This window comes from Nycticebus coucang, chromosome 2 (genome assembly GCF_027406575.1).
Source record: "Nycticebus coucang isolate mNycCou1 chromosome 2, mNycCou1.pri, whole genome shotgun sequence".
NCBI classification, from domain to species: domain Eukaryota; kingdom Metazoa; phylum Chordata; class Mammalia; order Primates; family Lorisidae; genus Nycticebus; species Nycticebus coucang.
In genome coordinates, this window is record NC_069781.1 from 50,513,587 (window position 1) to 50,536,073 (window position 22,487).

At 35.1% G+C, this 22,487-nt stretch overlaps 1 protein-coding gene across 1 annotated transcript in view; it reads left to right on the forward strand.

Moving 5' to 3' along the window:
• Positions 1-22,487, forward strand: part of LINGO2 (leucine rich repeat and Ig domain containing 2) — a 344,218-nt gene that overhangs the window by 134,279 nt on the left and 187,452 nt on the right. Inside the window, exon 2 of the mRNA XM_053571057.1 lies at positions 11,679-11,743. The gene's annotated coding sequence lies outside the window, so the exon portion shown is untranslated. The remainder of the gene's footprint in view (positions 1-11,678; positions 11,744-22,487) is intronic.

A 22,487-nucleotide genomic window follows, 5' to 3' on the forward strand; every position in this document is an offset into this window, starting at 1 on the left:
TTCTAGAGAAGAAATCAGGGGAATCGTGAAATCTCAGTGAGCAAGAGAAGCTAATAAAATTGGGATATGCTGCCAAGAGCCAGAAATCAGTATGGTGCCTGGACACTCCATCCATTCATTTATCTAATAGCTATTTATGGTCTGATATTGTCAGATAACTATTTCCATCACTGAGGATAGAATTTAAAAAATGGAAAAATATTGCTTCTTTTTAGAAGAATACAGTTAAATATTCACTAAATCGACCAAATAGCTATAAAAGAATAAATTAACAGTGCACATTTGTGCAGTTTTCAATCGCAGAGATTGAAGAACATGAGCAGAAGAGGGGTTAAAGGAAGAGCAAAATGTCCTGAGATTCTGAATTTTTTCTCTTATGGGACACTCTGAGCTTGTGAGTTGATGGCTGTGGACTGATATAAAAGGAACAGAAAGGTAGAAGAACCGTAAGATGAAACTTTGCCTATATCGGTACATGTAAGTGTGACAATAAATAACATGGCAGCTAGAATTTCTCTTTTCAGTTTCTCTCTTTCCTTTTAGTTAATTTTTTTTAATATGATAGGTCCAAGGGTCGTCATTCCATTATTAAGTGGGCCCCCTCACAGAAATCACTGTAAACCAGAGCTGTTTCTCCATGTCACACAAAATAGGCATTATGTTCCCTGGAGGCCAGTTGATTCCTATCAGAACAAGAGATGTACTTACCTGCTCAGTTTAGCAGGTCTCCCACCTCATAGAACATTAGACAATACCTATATTAACCTTAATATTCTAGAGTCACTAATTTCTTTTCACAGTTGTTAAAGATTCTTTTTTATAAGGTAGCACATCCCCGGAGAATTGTATCTACAAACAGTTTGGTAGTCATCCTTTCAGTGATGGAAGGAAGGAAGATCTCAAGTTTAATGAGTCTAGGTTAGGAGCTCAAAGTCAGTCATTTCTGCTGAACAGTCATGTATCACCTTTTTTTAAGTTAAAAAGGTCTCAGTTACCCCATACTCATACCTTGTAAAAAAAGGCAAAGGAAATAGATTCAATCATAAAAAATATTACCTGAACTTTATTTGAAATAATGTTCATCGTCTATAGTTGGGTACACAATCTGGCACAACGGGAAATGTGCCATGTGGTTCTTGTTTATCAGAATTCCCAATAATCCCAGGAAATATGAAAAGGTGATGAAGAAATTTAAAATTTCATTGGGAATTTTTTTCCCCAATAGTCAAATATGAAAAAAAATCAACAAAATTTAGTACCAGAAAACTAATTTGTAAAGCAATTATCTAAGAAAAGAAGGATGTGTTAATTAGCTTGATTTAATCCACATTCCAAACATATTTCAAAACATCACATTGTACTCTATATACACATTTATTATTTGTTAATTAAAACAAAATTCTTTTTAAAACAAAGAGAATTATATGTATTCATTAAATGGTTTTAAAAAAAGGAAAAAGAAAATCTGCACATATGCCCATTAAAACTTGTTTCAAACCAAGAACTCATTGTATTTTTTTAGCTAAGGGGACTTTAAAATATGCCATGATAGTTTCATCATTTTCATCCTCTGGTAATTCACTTTAGACTTTTATAATAATGGAAAAATATTATCCAGATCACTTTTTAAAATAATTCATAAAATCAAATTGAAATATATTATATACCAACTAATAATTGAGATAACAAAATAAGCAAATATTTATAATCACATTTTTTATACATGTATAAAGCTGTCTCTGATTCACCCAAATCAAGCATGAAAATGGTAAATTGTCTAAGAATTTAGCAGTTGATCTATCCTTCCTATATGGATGGCTGTGTGTAACTTCCTTTGGCTTTATTTTATTGTTTTACTCTTAATTCTCTTTGCTTTGAAGCCGAATAAAAGAATGAAGAAAACCTAAGTAAATAAAGGTATTTTTTTTAGTCCTTTATAAATGTTCACAATGACAAGAAAGATTTGAACTGACCAATTTCCTCCTTGATGCATACTTCGTGAAGGACAGTTCCTTAGGTGTATTGTAAATGCAGCCAGGTTCCTCCCCTGTGAAACTCATCCTCTGGGTACCTTGGGAGCTGCTGCGCACCCACGCAGAGGCACTCTGATGGAAACAGCAGCTGGAAGGACAACCTCCTCCTGTCTGTGCCAGGCGGCCCTTCACTGCTACCCCCGGGGATATCATAATACAAGCCTTCCTCCTGCCCACAGCCTTGTCTATTAGATGTGCTCCACTGAAACTTGATGTAGTTTTAATCCAATTTTGAAAGAGAGAGGGGTGGGAGGAAGGCTAAAGGAGAGACATGTGAGATACTTAGGAAGGAAAAGGCTGGGTGTCTTCAGACTCCCTAACTAACTTTAACAGCCCTCCTTTCTCTGACCTTCCTTAAGTACTTTCTCTTAGCAGAGAACTTTTCATTGGCACTTCAGAGTTTTGGGTTGCTAATATAAAAATCCCCTCTGAGGAAATTCCTGTTGACGAGCTTGGTTGATAGGTGGGGCACTTTGTTAGAAGGCTTTCATGAAGTGTCTGGAGGATGTGACAAGATCATTGTGTTTACAAACTGCTACAATTTTTAAAAAGAGACTACTTGAGTGGCTAGGTTTTGCATGGGTACAAAATCTTTCTCTGTTCCCCAACTTTACAGTCTCAGAAATTTGACTTTTATTTACTCCCACAGTAATAAGACTTTCAGACACTGAGTCACAAAAACGAAACTTACTGCAGGTGGTTAAGTGAACTAAAAAGGCCCCTGATAAAATTAGACTCTTATCTCATACCATATTCAAAAATCAACTCAAAATAGATCAAAGAAAATGTAAGACCTGAAAACATGAAACCGCAAGATGAAAACAGAGGCAAAGTTCCACCACATTGGTCTGGGCAGTGAGGTTTTGGATATGATGCGAAAGCACAGGCAACAAAAGCAAAAATAGACAAATGGGGTTATTTCAAACTGTGGAACTTCTGCGCAACAAAATAGTCAACAGTGAAGAGACCACCTACAGATCATAGAAAATATCTGCCGAGTCTACATCTGATAAAAATATGTACATGTAATATCCAAAATGTGTGAAGAATTTAACTCAATAGCAGGGGAAAAATAACCTGATTAAAAATGGGCAAAGAATCTGAATATATATTTTCAAAAGGAAACATACAATGGTCACAGGTAAATGAAAAATACTCAACATTGCTAATCATCAGGGAAATGCAAATTATACCCACACTGAGCTATGACCTCACACCTGTTAAAGGAGCTATTACTAAACCAACAAAAGATATCAAATGTGAGGCGGGATGTGAGAAAAGGGAACCTTCACACACTGTTGGCGGGAATGTAAATCCCTAAGCCATTATGGAAAACAGTATGGAGGTTCCTCAAAACATTAAAAACCGAGCTACTAGATGATCTAGAAGCTCCACTACTGTTACATATCTAAAGAAAATGAAGTCAGTATGTTAAAGAGATATCTGCAGTCCCGTGTTTATTGTAGCAGTTTCCATTACAGCCAAAATAGCCATTCAACCTATGTGTCCATCAGTGAATTAACAGGTAAAGAAAAGGTGATACACACAGGCACACACAATGGAATAATATTCAGCCACAAATAGAAGAAAATTCTGTCATTTCAAACAACACAGATGGACCTAGAGGACATTATACTGAGTGAAATAAGCCAGGCATAGAAAGGCAAATATTGCATGATCTCACTCATATGTAAAATCTAAAAAAGTTGATCTCATTGAAGTAGAGAGTGAAACGATGATTACCAGAGGTTGGGGTGTTTGATGGAAAGATTGAAAGGGAAGAATTAGGGAGATATTGGTCAAAGGACATAAAATTTCAGTTAGGTAGAAGGACTTAGTTTAAGGGATCTATTGTACATTGTGGTGACTCTTGAAAATGCTGAGCGGTTGTAAAGTGTTCTTACCACAAAAAACACTGTGCAAAGTAATGCATATCTTAGTCAGCTACATTTAGGCATTCTACAATGTACACACATTCTCGAACATCATGGTTATATGATAAATATATCCAATTATTTTTTTCAATTTAAAAATAAATACATAAAAATTAAAAGGCCACTGCATTATGGACAATTGATACCAGAATTTTGTCTTCATGAGGTTCTTGGTCTCAGTGATTCAAAGAAATGAATCCACGGACCATAGATCAGTGGTAAGACAGGGTTTATTCACAGAAAAGAATACAAAACATCAAAACTCCTGGCAGAGAGAACCCAGGTGGGGGAAAAAAGCTCTCTTTCTCTGGGCTCTTTGTTCAGGGACATATATAGTCACATGGGTTCCCTGCAGTTACATGGGTACAGTCCTTTCTGCTCAGGCAAGGTGAATGACTGTATTAATGAATGGACACAGTCTGTTCATGGAATTGAGGTCCAGGATTCTTTCCCATGCCTAGGAAATGGGGGTTCCCATTCAGCCGTAAGTACCGTAAGTACAAGGGGAAGGAGACACTGTAGCGGTGGTATCTCCCCAGCAGTTGTCCGGCCCCTCTGGCTACTGGAGCCTCTGGCAGGGCAGGGGGGACCCATTTCCCCCACCCCTGCCTACCCTCCAGCCCGTTCATTCCTCTGCTGGCTGCCAACACATCAACACCTCCAAGGCAGAGGTGGCAGGTCCACCCCTCAGCTCCACCTGTCCTATATCACAATGAGGGTGACCACCTTCAAAGAGCTTGAATAGTCATTATTTTCGACAATATCTGGACCATGACTTGGAAAAACAAATATATAACCAGAAGGTTGTTAAAGGAGCATGGAATTACAGAAGGACCAGAATATTTGGCATTTGTTGACACTGTATATATTAGAGGTAAAGGACAGAAAGTTTGGAATCACAAGAGCCTTAATTAAAATTGTGTGGTAATTTAAAAAAATTATTTAAGCTCCAATTTTTTTCATCTAAAAACATAAATAATACCCCCCTTACGGTGTTGTAAAATTTGAATAAGATAATTCATATAACATACTTAGCCCAATGTTTGATTCATCCAGAGTGCTCAGTAAGTTACAACATTAGCTACACCATCACCATCATCATCATTGTTATAATTTATCCAGGTGGGCTAAAGCTATCTCATTGCTGAGTTAAATGAGCTATATCATTAAAGAGTTATATTAATGAGCTATATCATTAAAGAGTTCAGTTATTAGCAGTTGGTATGCTCTCGTCCACCCGAGACTGGTGGACGAGAGCAGTGACTGATGCAGTAATGCTTTCTGGATATCACTGACTAAATAATGAAAAATTATACCTGTCTGACTTTCATTTTCCTAGGTTCCGTGCAAATCAGCAATTCCCTTTATGATATCACAGAGGAACTTATATTAATTAATATTTTGATCCACCTCAGATTTGAGAAATATCTTACTTTCCCTGGGCAATTTTTAATTTTTGATGTTCATTTGAAAAATTGAAATAAAAATGCCTATGTCATAAGATTGGATGTGAATAGTCAATGATAGAATGAGAGAACATGCTTAAAAATGTCTAGCACTCTGACTGGTGCAGAGTATTAATAGTTTCTTTAATGATACTGATTTGATCTGCATTTTTATAAACTGTTCCTAACAGCAGTTACTCATGCTGAATCATTAGTATTGTTTCTGTTGAAGAAAGTAGTATTTCCTGACCTTATCACGAGTTTTGGGAGGGTACGCAGGACCTTGAAGCCACCCATGTCTGTTGCTATTATTATAAAAATATAATTAAGTGTACTTAAGAGGAAATGAGAAAAAAATGTAAATATCTAGAAATAAGGATAGACCCCCCCCAACCTTCTTAGATGCTTGTCTCAATAATGATATTTTCTATTATAGTGAACAATTCATTAGAAAAACTAGAGTAAAAGCAGTAGTAATTAGTTGTCTTAGTCTCTTTACAAGACAAAACTCTATGGACAGAGTGGCTTACAAACAACAGAAAGTTATTTCTCACAATTCTGAGAACTGAGAAGTCCACCGTGGAGGTGCTGCGGGTGCAGTGTCTATAAGGGCCTATCTCCTGGTTCACACATGGTGCCTTCCTTCTGTGTCTTAAGGGCATTAATCCCATTCATGAAGGCTCTGTCTTCATAACTTTATCACTTCCTAAATGTATCATCCCCCCCCCCCAATTGCATCACCTTGAGAGTTAGGATTTTAACAAATGAAATTTTCGAAGTTATATTTAATCTGTAGCATTGTCTTGTATCATCTATTTCCTGAAATCCCAGGCTGATTTTGTCCTATAATTGTAGATAATTACCTGATATGAGAGAGAAAGATGACAGAGTGATGATAGCTAGATATCATCATGTGATTTAATGTTTATTCTGCCATATTTATGGAGTAAATTTTACCCAAATAGGTAGTCCATTTCCATAAACATATATTAGGCATATCTTATGTGCAAAGTCTCAAGCAGGGAGTATTATGTGCAGTTTTGTGCTTTAAGAAGATCATTGTGACTGTTGGGTGGGTGGAGAACGTAGAGGAACGTAGGGGTAGACACAAGGCAGTGTGACTTCTTAGGCTAGTGTTAAAGAAAAATCTTAGAGACCTTAAATGAAAGCATGTGGGACTCTCCTGTAGGCATGACTTTTTATAACTGACCCTTTTGTATAGCACATGCCTTCTTGGAAACCTCACATCTCATAACTTCTGGCTTTCTGTTTTTTTCCAGAGTTGTTGAATTTGCTGGAAATCTAAGCGTAGAAAAATTGGGTTCTATTATCAAGAAAAACATTTCCCCAAAGCTTTAAACCATTATGTGTCAATTGCTTACATATTTTTCTTATCATTTCTTTAATGAGTCTTAATGCTCTCAGAGAGATCTCTATACTAATAAATAAACTACCAGTAGATAAAGCACCAGGAATAAGAATTTCTGCCTGGAATTCACAGAGGAAAATTAAAATTCATAGCAGTTGTAATTTACAAAAGTTTTTCACTGGCTTCTAATAGCTAGGGATTCGTGATTAAAAAACAATGCAAATTATTTCTGAAACTCCTACTAAAAGTAAGAAATAAAAAAAAAGTTTCATGTTTTAAGAAAAGTTTTTTTCCACTGGAGAAAAATTTATCTCATCCCATCCTGACATTGTGTTCTTCCTTGTCATCCAATATTAGCACATTATTAGGATGAGATTGTCATCTCTGTAAGTATAGTAGGAGCACGTATTGAAAGTCTGTAGGTGTTTGAAAAGAGAATGCTTCAAAGTGGAAATTCATAACCTCTGATTATAAATTGCATACTATCATTCATTAGAATACAAAGATTTTCTTTTCATTATGGAAACACTGAAATTTAATACAGGTAGAAAGTAATTTTGATGCCCAGAAATACTATACTCTGTAAATAAAGCCTCATTTCTCCCATAAGAGGAAAATAATATACAATCTGTCCTCTGTCTTTACAAATAAAAACCCACTGCTAGGCATGTGTCCAGGCTCACCAAGCAGCACAGAAACAGAAATACCATGTTTATTTTCATTTGGATCAGCATGTCTTCATCTTTGATTTATGACCTTTTCAGTTGAAATCTGGCCCCACAGAGAAGGAGGCGAAACTTTATTTTGAGAAGAAAAACACTACCTTAATAATATGAATCAAAGTCTCAATTTTTCATCATGGGTGAAAAAAGTATAAGTAAACAAAATGCCATGCCATGGTAATAAATAGCGTAGCATAATTCTGTTTTAAATGAAAATTTGGATTTCCTCATCCACCCCACTTCCTTCCCCTCTGTCTTTCCCATCTCCCCAGCTAGAGGCACTTGCTATACACTTGTGGTCGTCATAATGATAACAAATGAATGAAGTAATTAAAGCAAGTTTGAGTCTCGTCTCGATTCTCCGTCAATAATGAAGAGCCCTTTACTCATCCTAAGTATTGCTCGTCTCACCTCTATGATGCATATAATAATATGAGCATTAAATGAATGTGTATGTGAAAGTGCTACATAAACCTCAACTTAGGAAGTTGAGGTAAGTCTTACCTCAATTATATTTGCTTTATTTATTGAAGATTCCTTAATCATGTTCATCATTTTTTTGCTTCAAAGGAGCACTACCACCTTGTTTGTACTGTAATATTCTACTGTCTAATTAGTACTTTAATCACAAGGAATACAAATTTAGGTGACACTAAATAGCATGGCTCTAATATAAAGAATTAGAGGAGGGTTTTCTTTCCATTTCAATATTTTTTTTTATAAATCATAGCTGTGTACATTAATGCAATCATGGAGTACAATGTGCTGGTTTTATATACAATTGGAAATATTTGCATCAACCTGGTTAACATAGTCTTCCTGGCATTTTCTTAGTTACTGTGTTAAGACATTTATATTCTACATTTAGTAAGTTTCACATGTACCCTTGTAAGATGTGGGTGTGGTCCCACCAATTACCCTCCCTCCACCTATCCTGCCGCATCTCCACTCTTCCCTTTCCCCTTTTCAGTATTTTAATTCCCCCTGTTTCAATATTTTAATCACATATAAGCTGCATGTTTATTATAAAAATACAAAAACTATAGAAGCTGACAAATTAGAAAATAAAAATTGTGAAGAAAATACTACTGGAAACACGTTAGTCACATGTTAAAAAAAATTAACATTTTATAGGTATGTAATTTTATTTTGCATACTACTTTACAATTTACTTTTGACATATAATAAAATATATCTGTTCGTACAACATGCAAACATTTATTAAATATCAGCAAGTTCCAGCTAATGTTATAAGCTCTAGGCTATAGCAATAAATAATCTAGACCAGCTCTGGATATGTTAGAATTATTTTTATAGCCACAGGTAGAGATCTACCCACATATGTATCAGATATACCGTAACATACGTGCAAACCTCACTAATGAACATTCAGGCTATTTCCAATGCCTCACAATTAGACCAAAAAATAAAAATAAAGGAGCAGGGTAGTATCAGTATATGCAACTTTCTACATTTATTTAAATGCTAAGAAAAATTGATAAGGCAAAATTATTGCTATTCATTTTACTAGATATTGCCAAACTGCCATTGGGAAGTAGTATAAATTTAAATTCCCAGGAGTCTAATCTTATCATATAAATGTCTTATAATACAAACATTTTGCTTCTCTGATAGGTAAATAGTGAACTCTTAGATTAAATTTTTTAAACTTTATTAATAATACTGAGCACTGGGGGTTGTTTTTCCTCCTTGATATTTAGGAATTTTGTATATCCTGGATTTTAGTTCTTAAGTTTCTAATTATATTGAATTATTTTCTTTTGGCATTGTTGCCTGTTCATTTATGTTGTTTAAGGAAAACTGTGAGGTGATTTTGATTTAGATTATTTAAATTAATCAGTGATTTCCTTTGTGACTTTCAGATTTGTCATGTTTCAAGCATTTCCTACACCACATTACAAAACTGACCGTTACATTTTCTCCCAGTATGTTTGCATTTTCATAGTTTTACATTTAAATATTTGATTCACTTTAAATTCGAGTTATGGGTAAAGTAGGGCTCTAGCTTTACTTGTTTCAAACTTCTAATTAACTAGTAATTAGTTAGCTAACTAATATTTAGTTAGTTAATTAGCTAATTACTTTTCTACTAATTCTAAATGCCATTAAATACATATGACATTCTCATATATACTTGGGTTTATTTCGAGACTGTCTCTTTCGTTCCATCGCCTAAGTTCATTTGTGTTGCTTATAAAGGAATACCGGGGCCTAGGTAATTTATAAAGGAAAGAGGTTCATTTGGCTCACAATTCTGCTGTACAGGAAGCATAGCATCCTCGACTGCATTTGTTTCCACTTATGATGTAAAGTGAAGGGGAGCCAAAATATGTGGAACTCACAGAGATCACATGGCAAGAAAAGGAGGGGATGGAGGTGGCCTGGCTATGGAAGTCAGGCTCTTTTTAACAACCAGTTCTCTGAGCAATTGATACCCCCTGCCCCTCCAACCCCACAACACCCAGAAAGTGCATTGATTTATTCTTGAGGGATCTGCCCCATGATCCAAACACCTCCCACTAGGCCCCACCTCCAATATTAGAGATCAAACTGCAACATGAAGTTTACAAGGTCCCGTACCTAAACTATAGCATACATGAATCTGCTTATTCTTTTGCCAGTACCATACTCTATTAAATCACTATCACTCTATATCTTGTATTTGGTAAGGTTTTTAAGCCCTTGTTACTTTCAAGATGTATCTGATCCAATACTATATATTTGTTCCTCTAAATCAATTTTAAAATAATTTTGCTGGTATTTTTATGAGGGGACATTTCGTTCCAATGTTAATGTAGGGAACATTGATATATTTACGATGTTCAGTCATCTGGTCCAAGAATGAAATATCATCAGTTCTTCATCAGTTTATAATTTCTATCACCTCCATATTTCTTATTAAATTTAGTCTCAATAATTTTTATGGTTTATCAACATGATTAGGGGGATTATTTTTTATTAATTTTTTCTGAGTAATCAGAATATATAAAATTAGAATATAAAAAATTATTCTAGAAGTTTTATTAAATTCAATTTTATTTCATTGTTTTGAGTTTTCTAATTGCAAAATCCGATCAACTTCAAATGACAATAGTATTTTCTACTTTATTTAAACAGTCATAGCATATTGTCTAATTATATTTGTTAGCACAACCAGAATACTGTTAATTAATATTAGCATTGGTAAAAAAAATAAAAACTAACCTTAAGTTGATCTTTATTTTTAGACCTTTTAGAATGTAACCATTAAGTCTAAACTTCATATTGACTTTTGGCATTTTATTTTGATCTTTTGGCGTGTATATATAATGTGTATATCTGTGTGTATATGTATAAATATAAATTCATATTTAGCTTAGAAAGCATTAGATAATCCTTACCAAAGATTTTTGTTAGAAAAGAATGTTAGGTTTTATCAAATGCCTTTTATACATATATTAAAGGATTTTGTGGTCCTTTTTTATTGATCTGTTACAAAACTGAATAATAGTTATTTATAAACCTAATATTGAAATATCTTTGTTATTCAATAATAAATTATTCTAGATCATAATAAATTATTTTTGTGATATAGTGATGATTTTATTTAAAGTTTTTTCATTCATCATAGTAAATGAAATTATTGTACAATTTTCTCAGAATGTTTGCTTTCTCAGAATTTTGAATAGGTGTCTTTTTAAATAATCAAGAATTGTCCTTTATTTTATTCTATTAGGAAATATATTAAATAATGTTACAATTAAGTGTTCCTTTAAGGATAAAATATTTTAATTTGAAACTAAGTTTGGCAATATTTTAGGATAGAGCTCTCAAATTTTTAGTATCTGCCAAGGTTGTTGATCTCTTCAGTATTTTTGCCTCTTCTTAAGTAAATTTTGGTCATTTATGGTTTCCTAGGAAATCAGTCACTTTATCTAGATGTTCAAACATTTAATTTCCTCTACAGCTGCAATTCTTTTCTCTTTATCAAACCCACAGTCAGTATTCATACTTTCTCTGTCTTTTACTACGTTAGGCTAGCCAGTATAAATTTTTTTATTACTGTCTTTTAAAGCATAAACTCTATAGTTTTGATTCCTAATTTGTTTTTGCTTTTAATTTTTACTTTTTTATAAATTTAATTGGGGTTTCTTTCCCCCTCTCTTTTACTCCAGGTCTTTGGCAGAGAGCTCTTATTTTGTATTAGCAATAGATGGAGTAACAGTAGGTGGGAAGCAGGGTAAGTTCTAGGGTTGCTTGTTGCTTTAGTAGAGTTGCTATTTTATCTGTATTGAAGGAAAACAAATTGTAGAGAGAATTTTCTGGAGGTGAGTGTAATCCTCCTGGCTACTACAGCCCAGCCAGAAAAATGCCATCAGTGGTGCTTTTTCAGAATTTTAGCCCCTACCTTCATATCAATCCTACTACACTCTTAATGTCTAAAGTCTTTTTTCAATTTGACCCTAACCTGACATTTTCAGGAGTGAATAAAATATAGACATAGAAAACAAAAAATATTCCATTGTCATACTTTGAACATCTTGTAACAATCCCTATGAACATATTAATTTGATTTTATTTATATTGTTTTTCTTAAAATCAAATATCCCAGTTATCTTCAGGAGAAGAGCTAATTTTCTTTCCCAGGAACTCTCACTACCTATGTGACCTTGGGCAATTCATCTACCTTCTTCATTACTGTTTCCTCCCCTGTATGGTGGCGATAATAATATCTATCTTATAAGGTTATAAGGAGTGAACTAGGTGAATTAGTATTGTAACGTTAAAGTCCTACATGAGTGCTGGGCATGTAGTTTGGTACAGAGTGAGAACTCTTTACATGTCCGTTTCAGAAAATATGGTGATCTCTGTGGTAATATTGCAACATCAGGAAGGTAAAATGACTATGAGGAAATTGTTGCTGGTTCTTCTTGGCAGTACTGACACATCCTGAAAGCAGGGATTCAGGGGCCAGAGACAGCATCCACTCGGTTGAGAATCCAGGCATAGCTGACTGCTCGCTCTTGCCCTGTGGGCAGTTGCGTCTGAAAGGGGCTCAGCGTGGAAAGCTGGCCGTTCATGACCGAGGGCCCTGTGAATGGCACCACACAGGGCTGAGTAGGAACAGACTGGCTCTTGAGATTCTATTTAAAAATTGAAAATAAAACTTAATTAAATCATTTTTGACAATGCCATACAACCATCACCCTTCCCATCTGTCTAGTCAACACAGACATGGGGATTGGAGTTAACGTTAGCACGGAGCAAATCAGCCAGAGAGCCTCAGGCCGGTATAACTTGGGAAACAGAAAGAGTCTGATTAGGAAGGATTCTGATTAAGGAATCCTGGGATATTGGGTCTGAGAGAGAATAATGTAATTTCTGCCACTTTTGCTGAAGCTGTTTGTAAAATAAATAAAAAGGAAATGATTTTTTAAATTGAGAATTATATAAAAATCATTTAAAGAATGGATAAGACAGGGAGTTTAGTGAAATTAGGTTTAAATTTCAGGTTCAGTGAAATGAGAGAGAACAAATGAGAGAATGGAAGGGGGCAGGGAAAGAAAAAGAGGAAGAAAAGAATTAACATACATTTTGCTCAAATACGAAGCAGATGTTTTCCAAGTGTTCACAAAAATAGGTCAGAAGCACATCTCAGAATTCAATTAGAGTACAGACATCCAGGCCTGACTCTAATTAGAAATCAAAAATTCATCTTTTAAATAGATATGCTAATGTGGTGGTCTTGATAAAGTAATTTGATGTTCTTAGAAATTCCTATATAAACATCTTATTTTATAGACTACTTCATTCACACTCTGCAGTGTTAGAGAATTGCTTAAAATACCAAGTATGCAAATCCATAATACCTCATGATTTAGACTACAAATTTTCCAGTACATTGGGATCTCCCTGAAGTTATCCCTGCGCCCTCTCACTCTCCCTCAACCTTTGTCTCCCTCCCCCACACCCTAAATATTCTCCACTTCTAGTAACCACTGGGTTCCTCAAATGACCTATCTGTGTAATCCTGATTCAACTAACACTGAAATAACACAGTGAAAGATGGAAAAAAAAAGAAGGGGGGACATATTGCTGTGCTTGGATGCTGTCTTTAATGGCATGACAGCATCTCATGCTTATTATTCCTACCTCTATTCCTTTTTGTGTTCATTTATTTCAGAGAAATTAATACTGGGTATTCCTATCTCATCTTTCAAAGATTTTTATTGCTCTATTCTCCCTGCTGGACAAAATGAACTATAGGAGTCTATCTATTTTTTTATTTCCATTTTTGTTTTATTATTTGTATTGCTTCAGATTCATTGAGGGTACAAAGAATTCAGTTACACTGCTTGCATTTGTTAGGTAAAGTCCCTATTAAGATTGTGCCCTCCCCTCAAGAGGTGTGCCATACACCAGGACCCCCATTACAAGTTTGGGGTGGAATACAGGGCACACAAGCACAGTGATAAATCATGCTAGGACATACGTGCCATGATCAAAAAATGGTACATAAGTCCCTTCCAGAGTGGGTGGTATACTGAGGTAGGGGCTAACATTTGGTCATTCTTTTAGCTTGCACACAAGTAGGTTGCAGAGAATGGGCTGCTTAGGGAGTCCTGGGTATGATCTGTGCTGAGATGTTGCTTATCTTGACTTCTCTGGACAAACAGGTGCTGTAAGGCTTTGTGTAGTCTTGTGGCTGCCATGAGATTCCACCGTTTCTGAGAAAGAAACTCAAAAGGAATGAGTTAATACAACAGAAAGTTACAAAGTTTGGGTCAGCAAATTTGAGTGTGCTAAGCTTATCTTTTCTGCCCCCTCTGAAACTGCAGCTGCTAAGTTACTGGTGTTGAGATAAAACTCACCCTGTGGTGCCAGCAATTCAAGGCCACTTATAGCAGCCAGCTCTAGCCACAGTGTGAACACTGAAAACTCATTTGAAACATAAGGGAAGTAAAAACACTATTTAAAAAATTGTTCTTGCTTATAGAGCTGGTTACATTACTGCCTTCTCTTACTCTGTCACCACCCTCCAGCACTTACCCAAGGCCTCAACCTAGTCAGTAGGCTTTTAACCATTTGTGGGGAGCTGAACTACAGAGATAAAGTATACCATTTATTGTCCCAATTTTTTTTAAAGACTAAAATTGACTCTTAGAAAAAATTTACATATTGAAACTCTTATTTTTGGAATTATGGATGATGTTAAGCTATATCCTGAAACCACGAGAATCTCAGAAGTGCTTTTAAAAACTTCCTATTCTCAGGCTCTGCCCCTGAAAGATTTTGATTCAATAGTTTGGCATAGATCCTGGAATTTGTATCTTTAACAACCATCGAAGGGGATTTTAGTCTGTAGCCTAGTTTGAGAAGCACTGTACTAGGCAAGATAAGCCTGTATCTGGAAAGTCCTAGGGGAAACATGCATTCTTCCCATTTAAAATTATAATGCATTTCATTCCCAAGGTCAAGGAAATAGTAGGCACTTCCATAACATAAATGCTTTTACGTAATTATTAAAAGACTTCAAAGATCAGAGGGTTATAAGCTAACTTTAACTATTTACCTCTCTATTCAACCATCCATGCGTCTCCATCCCTTTATCTCTCTGCCTACCTACCTGCCTCTCTCTTTATCTACCATCTGATATATCTATTATTAAGCTTTTGGAAAAAAGATTTAAAGCATTCCAGCCCAAGTAGTTTATGCTTTCTAAGTTTTAAGCACATGCTACAGCAAAAAGATACAACCAAAACTTTTAGAAAAATGAATAGGACCTAGATGGTTTAAGAATCGCCTCTTATTTCACTGAGTTTTTTCTTTGGATTTAAATATTTCTTGGATCTGAATTGTTTGCTTCCTTTTCTTTTGAGCAATTTAAGTCACCTAATAGGCAGTTCTTATAATGGAAAAATGTACTTGATATTGATGCCAAGGCTTCATTTTCTCATTTTCATCTCATTTTCATCACGCATCCATTTATGCGCTTCTGTTCTATGTTAAATACCTCCGCTTTTGTTTATCTATTGGTGCTTATCTTTGGCACATAAAACTCAACTGAAAACCTTCTCGTTCATTACTCGGTCCATACTGAAAATGTCAAGCAATTTGATTCACTAGTTCATCCCTCTATTTCCTTAACTAATTTAAGCCTATTTGCTCATTTGCCTGCTCCTTCCAATTTATTTTACAACTCTGATCCTCTGCTACTTAAAACTGAAAAGATGTGATTTTATTAGACTTCCATATAAAAGGGATTATCAGTTTCAAGATGTGAGTTATCTGTGTGAATCCAAAATAGCACTTAGCCTTTCTCCACCTAAAACTTGCCTGGTTCTTCATTTCCCAGTCATTAGACTTCCCAATTTTGCTTCCTTTGACTATCTAGGACTATTTAATAAATGCAGCAACTTTAAATAGCTTTAAATATTCCATTAGAAAACAAAGCTAAAAATGTGGGTCTAATGTAGGTGTTAAGTTCTGAAATTCTCCCACATCTGCTGGTTGTTGTAGGTATAGAGACTAAGAGAGATTTTTGAATAAAACTATCTTGCCGCTTATATTGGGCCTCCCCAAGGTGGACCTGGACAAATAGCTAATTAAGAGGCTCACCCTTACCTTTGCAATTCCAGAAATTTAATTTCTGCCAATGCATCTGGAACTGACAAGACTGAAATCTACTGGAATAAAGTTTTGAATAACAAACTCCTCATAAACTGGGTTAGAAGGTTATTGATTCATAATGAGAATTGACCACCAGCTGAACCAATTCTTAAATCATCTGATAAGTACATCCACTCCAGTTAGGAAAATGAGAATGAAAAGGGTAAAATGTATATATTAATAGTAGAAGTTTACTACTGGGCAGAGAGCAAGATCAGTGGGAGTATTGGGATAAAAAGGGCTAGTGTCCCCAAACTATCAGATGGAATCATCCACAGTTTAGGACAGTCCTGCCAGTCAACCCAAAATCCTTAGGATAAGAGAATCAGAGATCTCTCTCATTAAGTTAATACTAACCACTCACAAATAAACTGAGATTCCATTTCCACCCTTTTGTTAGCCTAGTTTGTCTCAGATATGTAAATATTATTGATAAGATAATTACTTTCTCTGACATAAATCATCTTATATACCATTTTTCTGAGCCATACCCTTTACTATGGACATGAAATACATAAATTCATCCTATGAAATTTTTGTAGAGTCAGAAAGAGACTCACTCCAGGCCGAACAGCTTGCAGCTAGGATTCAAATCCAAATCTATCAATAACAAAAACCATGACAGTTTTTTCTCCACTTAAAATACTTTAAGGAAACATTACACACAACTAATTTCATGTATTGGTTTTATTCCTTTCACTCTTAGAGGATAAACTTATTAGGAAAATCTGTGAATGCCTTTGTCATTTCCCATGTATATTAATAATACCTTCTAACTTTAATTGCTTTACAGAAAGCAAACCGCATCAGTTCCAAAGGAAACGATTGGTCTTTGTGAGTAATACAAGAAAAGAGAGGAAGTTTGCCAACAAATATACTATTAGTCCATGAAATTCTTCTTGGTTGCTTGGCAACCTAGAAATGTGCTAAAATAACATATGTTGTTTTCCCTACATTTTCCAATAAGGGTTTCACTTGGTAACAACTCTAGCTAAGAATGATGCTTAACCATGAAATACCAGTACATGCATACACTAATATGAGGAGATTGTGATGTTTTCTATTTGTACCCTCATATCTGAATTTTTTCAACGGTGCTACTGAAAAATTCAGGGGGTAGTGATAACTCTGTGAGTTTAAAAAGAGCTTCACAGAAGACATTTTGAGTATGGTTTTAAGGTATGAGTAGGAGTTTGCCAAATGGAAATGGCCTTCGGTAAAAGAAAACTTTATGGGTAGGTGTACAGAGCTTTTAATTACTGAGGCTGGAATAGAAAGAAATGATAGAGATTTAAATATGTGTGTGTACTCAAAGGAGCATGTGGTAAGAAGTATGGCTTCTCTCTTCTGGGAAACAGGATGTCCTATGAGAATTTTTAGGTGATAGTGACAAGGGATTTCATTATTTTGCAAACTTAAACACCTCTGAGTTTGTGTTGCAGATTAAACTTTTCACTTAATTGAAATAGGGGTGGGTGGGAGAAGTGTTTCTGGTTTCCAGTGGCAGAATATTCCCCATGCCTCAATGTCTATAGAGAACATTAATGAGCTCTTTTTAATTACTCAGATATTTTATTTTATTTTGACTTGTCTGCTGGTTTTTTGTCTAACTATTTAGGTCTTTGTGATTTATATTATCTTCAATGGGATATTAAGATTTTGTTTGTTTAGCCTGGGGGACCAAGATGACCTTGGAATTGTTGTATATGTCTATATGTACATTGTTCTTATAGAAAAATAATTTTGACTTTTAAGGGATTTAAAAAATGTAAGAGGAGTGCTTATACACGAATTGAATGGTATAGCATAAATATTTTCAATTAATGATCATAAGACTAAATGTTATCCAAGAGGATTAATAAATAAGCTCAATAGTTCTTTTGGATGGTTCAGAATGACCTTAATTTTGCCCCTTTTTCCTTAAAACCAAAATATGAGTTTCTCTCTCCTTATACTTGTAGTGTTCACTTCTTTTTTCTTTCTTTTTTCTTTTTTTTTTTTTGATACTTTTTTAACATTCAATATACACATCTCAAGGTACTTTATAAGCAATTTCTGTAAACCTTTCCGGCAGTAAAATTTCTTTATATTTTAAATTAAATCTCACAGTAGGAAGAAATAAATTCAATGAAAAAGGCCAACTGAAAAACCTAAGCATTTCTATTGTTAACCATGGAAAATGTTTCACTTTCTTCTCTTTAATTAAAATCTACATTTCTCTTATCAGTTCTGCTTTCTACATTTGTGCCCCAGTGAATATCCAGGAATGTAGTTGATATACCAGGCTGTTGTCATCATTGGATGAATAGAAAAAGGAATAAATTAAAATGAAAGATATATTCCACCCACAGAAACTGAGTTAAGGTTCTTTATTCTTTATGCATATGTGCCCACCATGTGTATACACTATATAAATAGTGTGTGGAAATGGGGCTTTAACCAGCTCTAGAAAGTTGCTGGAAGCTAAGGTCTCTTTTTTTGCAAAGAGCAGATTGCCAGTGGCCAATAGTAAGTCTCTGGTGACTTTTTTTAGTAATAACTGAGATGCTGGCAGAGTCCTCACTAAGGTCCTGACCCTGGTATTCTCTGCATGGCTCAGTTGCACAATTGTGGCTATCAATATACAGTGGCAGATAATGATTCACTCAGCAGGTCTGTTCTAAGTTTTTTGATACTCAACTAACCTGAAAAATTGTTTCAGGCATGATGGAACAGACCACTCCCTCCTGGAAGCCAGGCCTTTTCAAGGATCAGAGATAGTGAAGGGATAGACTCACAGTGAAACTGACCATCACAGAAAAATAAAACTTGCTTTTCTGGGACAAATAATAGTCCCTTACATAATGCAGATGGAGTTGATATTTTTCTCACCTTATTTATCCCTTGATTTTTTTTTTATGTAACTCCAGTCTTGTGCAGACTTGTTGATATATATTCATTGAAAATAACCATGAACGTATTAGTCTATATAAATTCTTTAGGATTGGTTATTACAATGCTTGTTTTATATGCTTATTGATATTAACATTATTAAGCTTTTATGTGATAGTCTTAAAAGAGGCCCAAGGACATGAGTTTCACTACAAAAGGAAGTAGAATAAAGTTCATGATTATTTTAATGAGTCACTGAAAAAATGCCTTCTTTTCAAAGCAAGGCTATAATTCTTTAATCAAAGACTGGGGGCAATGAAAGAAAATCACATTATCTCGTTGCATCACTTATAGTGCAGTCAAACGTGAAAAAGGCCTCACAGAGAAAGATGCATCAGTTCTGCATTTGATGAGATGGGCAGAATTAAATCTCTTAATTCCCAGATTTGTCATAGACTAGTTCTTTTGGAAAGGCAGCTTTCTTTGTCTCCCTTATAGCATACATGGAGACAAAGCACATTTTACAATTTCCAGTTATGTCTGTTAATAGAGATGGGTATTTGTAAGTTATTTCAGTTTCTATTGAAGTAAAAGCAAAAGAAAAGTATCAGTAGAGTCCAGGGAGAGATACTGAGCAGTGTTTTAGGCTATTTGAAGATTGATTTGTCTTTAATCTTTAGAAAAGTCAGATCCTGCAGACCAGAGTCTTAAGTTAGAGTGGGCTAAGATCAAATCATGGTCCCTGAGTACTTGTAAATGTCGAGGTAATCTTGAGCAAATTTATTTACTGTTCTCAGGGATGGTTTTATTTTTTATCTATAAAATGCTTGATATCTACCTTCTAGACATTTTGTAAGGATGAACTCTCAATAATGCATGTAAAGCATTTAGTAGCAAAGAGTTTGGCACCCAGTTGTTAATAGTAACTGTATATCTTAGAGGAATTTTATTCCATTTCCTAAATGTAACACTTTCATATTTGTTTCATGAAACAAACAAAAATGTACTCTCATATCGAGTTTCATATGTTGAGTTTGATTAATTATTCAGGGATAAGCAATTTCGTTCCCATAAATTCTCAGGAAACCCTTCCTCTTAGCTCATGGAAACCAAGGAACAGAGAACACTTTTTAAAGTAATGGTAATATATTAATTTTATTGTTAAATAAAGTTTTACTGTTTCTTTGTTTAAATGATCCAAATCTTAAAAGGTCAAAAACCTAGCTTTTCATTTTATTAAAAGAGCAAATGAGCAAATTAGAATTTAAAAAAAGTTTCTATCAAGTATATATTGGCTTTTTCATGTTAAAAAATCTAGTAAAGATACCAAGAAAAGCATATAAAATGATTAAAAGGTCCATGCTCCTAGGAAATTTCTAGAACTCTGGCTCATTCAAACTCAATGTTCTAGAATAGACGCTGAATATGAGTGAGAAGGACATGAGAACAACAATAAACCAGTTTTCCAGGTTAATTCTGGAGGCCCAGATTTCATTGATTAATTTCTACAAGAGCAGTGTTATTGAGAAGATGTGCAGGATCATTTTAACTATCAAGCACTCTCATCTCACAAAAATGTTCAACATCTTTTTTAACTTAAAAAAGTTAAACATATGTTTACTTAGATATTACAACTTACACTCAAATTGTATACAATTATACTATTAAATTGTGTTAAAAGTATGTTAGTCAAGGTTCTTAAGAGAAACAGAATCAGCTCTGTGCACATGTTCATTATATATGTGTGAATATATAAAGGTATTTATTATAAGGTTAGTTCGCAAGATTCTGAAGGCTAGGAATCCCAAGATCTGCAATTGGCAAGCTGAACACCCAGGAGAGTTGATAGTGTAGCCCCAGTCCAAGTTTGAAGACCTGAAACCTAGGAGAGATGGTGGCGTAAGTTCTAGTTTAAGTCCAAGTCTAAAGGCAGCTCAGAGACAGGCAGAGAGCACATTCTCCCTTACTCAGCCTTTCTGTTCCATTCAGGCCATCAGCAGATGGAATAAAGCCCTCTCACACTGGGGAGAGCAGTCTGCTTTATTCAGTCTGCCAGTGCAAATGTTAATCTCATCCAGAAACACCCTCAGAGACACACCAGAATAATGTTTATCCAAATGTCTATCTGGGCACCCCATAGCTCAGTCGAGTTGATACATAAAATTAACCATGACCGTATGGGATAAGGTACATTCTAATGTGATCATTGAAGGTCATTCTAATGACATGAGAAGGACCTTTCAGAGAAGGACCTCTGAAATTAAGAGAACTTAAAGTCTCTGAGGATTTTAAAACAAAGGCAGAAGGATTAAAGGATTAAAGGCATAAAGGCGTCTCAAAGGATCACCCTAGACAGGCCATGTTGACATTCATCAGAGTAAAAAAGTCCTGATTAGAGTGGGAAAGCAGAGGATGATCCTGGGATCCTGGTGTCGCTGCCAAGCAGTACTGACAATTCTATGGCTCTTAACTGGGAGAAGCAGAGTGATTCTCAGTCTAGCTTGATACACAGATTTGTCTTAACAGCTAAAGACCCAGGGTGGGAATCTGGAGAGAGCAGTACAGAAAGTACCCTATGCAGGGACCTGGTGAGGCTGCTGAGGGTTGTACTGCTTGCAGAAAGAAATACCTTTTTCTGTTTCATGCAATACCCATCTGAGCCAGCAGCAGTCCTGTTACTGACAAGCAGTATCATACACCAGCACCAATCACCCTCACAATAGCTTTTATAAAATATCCTGTAATGTAATTAAGTAGCATGATAAGTCAAGGTATGCTAAGACCTAAACTTTGTCACAGGTTCCTGGTGGAATCCATCAACCTATATAAAGTAAAGTTACAAAGTAGTTGTTTAAGTATTAGGACATTAGAAGAAACCTTAGAAATAATTTTTACCTTCCTCTAGTCCTCAAATTTTATTGCTTAACTTCTAGGTGCTGGAAGGTCCTCTGTTCTTATGGAGCTTACCTTGCAGTGAAGGGAAAAAAGACGATATTTTAGTAACATTGTAAATAATGAGGTAATTGCAGTTATGATAAGGGCTATAAAGAAACAGGATAATGGAAGAGAGAATCACTGGTGCACACCTTAGATGTTGGGGAGGGAGTGGAGGGAAGGCCTTTTTAGGACAATAGGTTGAGAAGCAGCTGCAGCTGAGGGAAGTTCTGGGGACCACATGTGAATTTGAGAAGGAAGGGCAGTGTCCTAAAAAAGATCAATGTGACTGTGTGAGGAAGGAACCAGGTCTGAAGTTGGTCAGGGAGAGGAAGCCAAGAATGTGGAATGGAACATGTTGTAAGGTTTGAATTTCATTCTAAAATTCATCAGAGGCCACTAAAGGGATTGAAGAATGGAAGGGAAATGATCAGATTTCCATTTTTTGTTTTGAATTTTATTATTGAATAGATACTAGAGCAATGATGTTCATAAATGAAACAATAAAA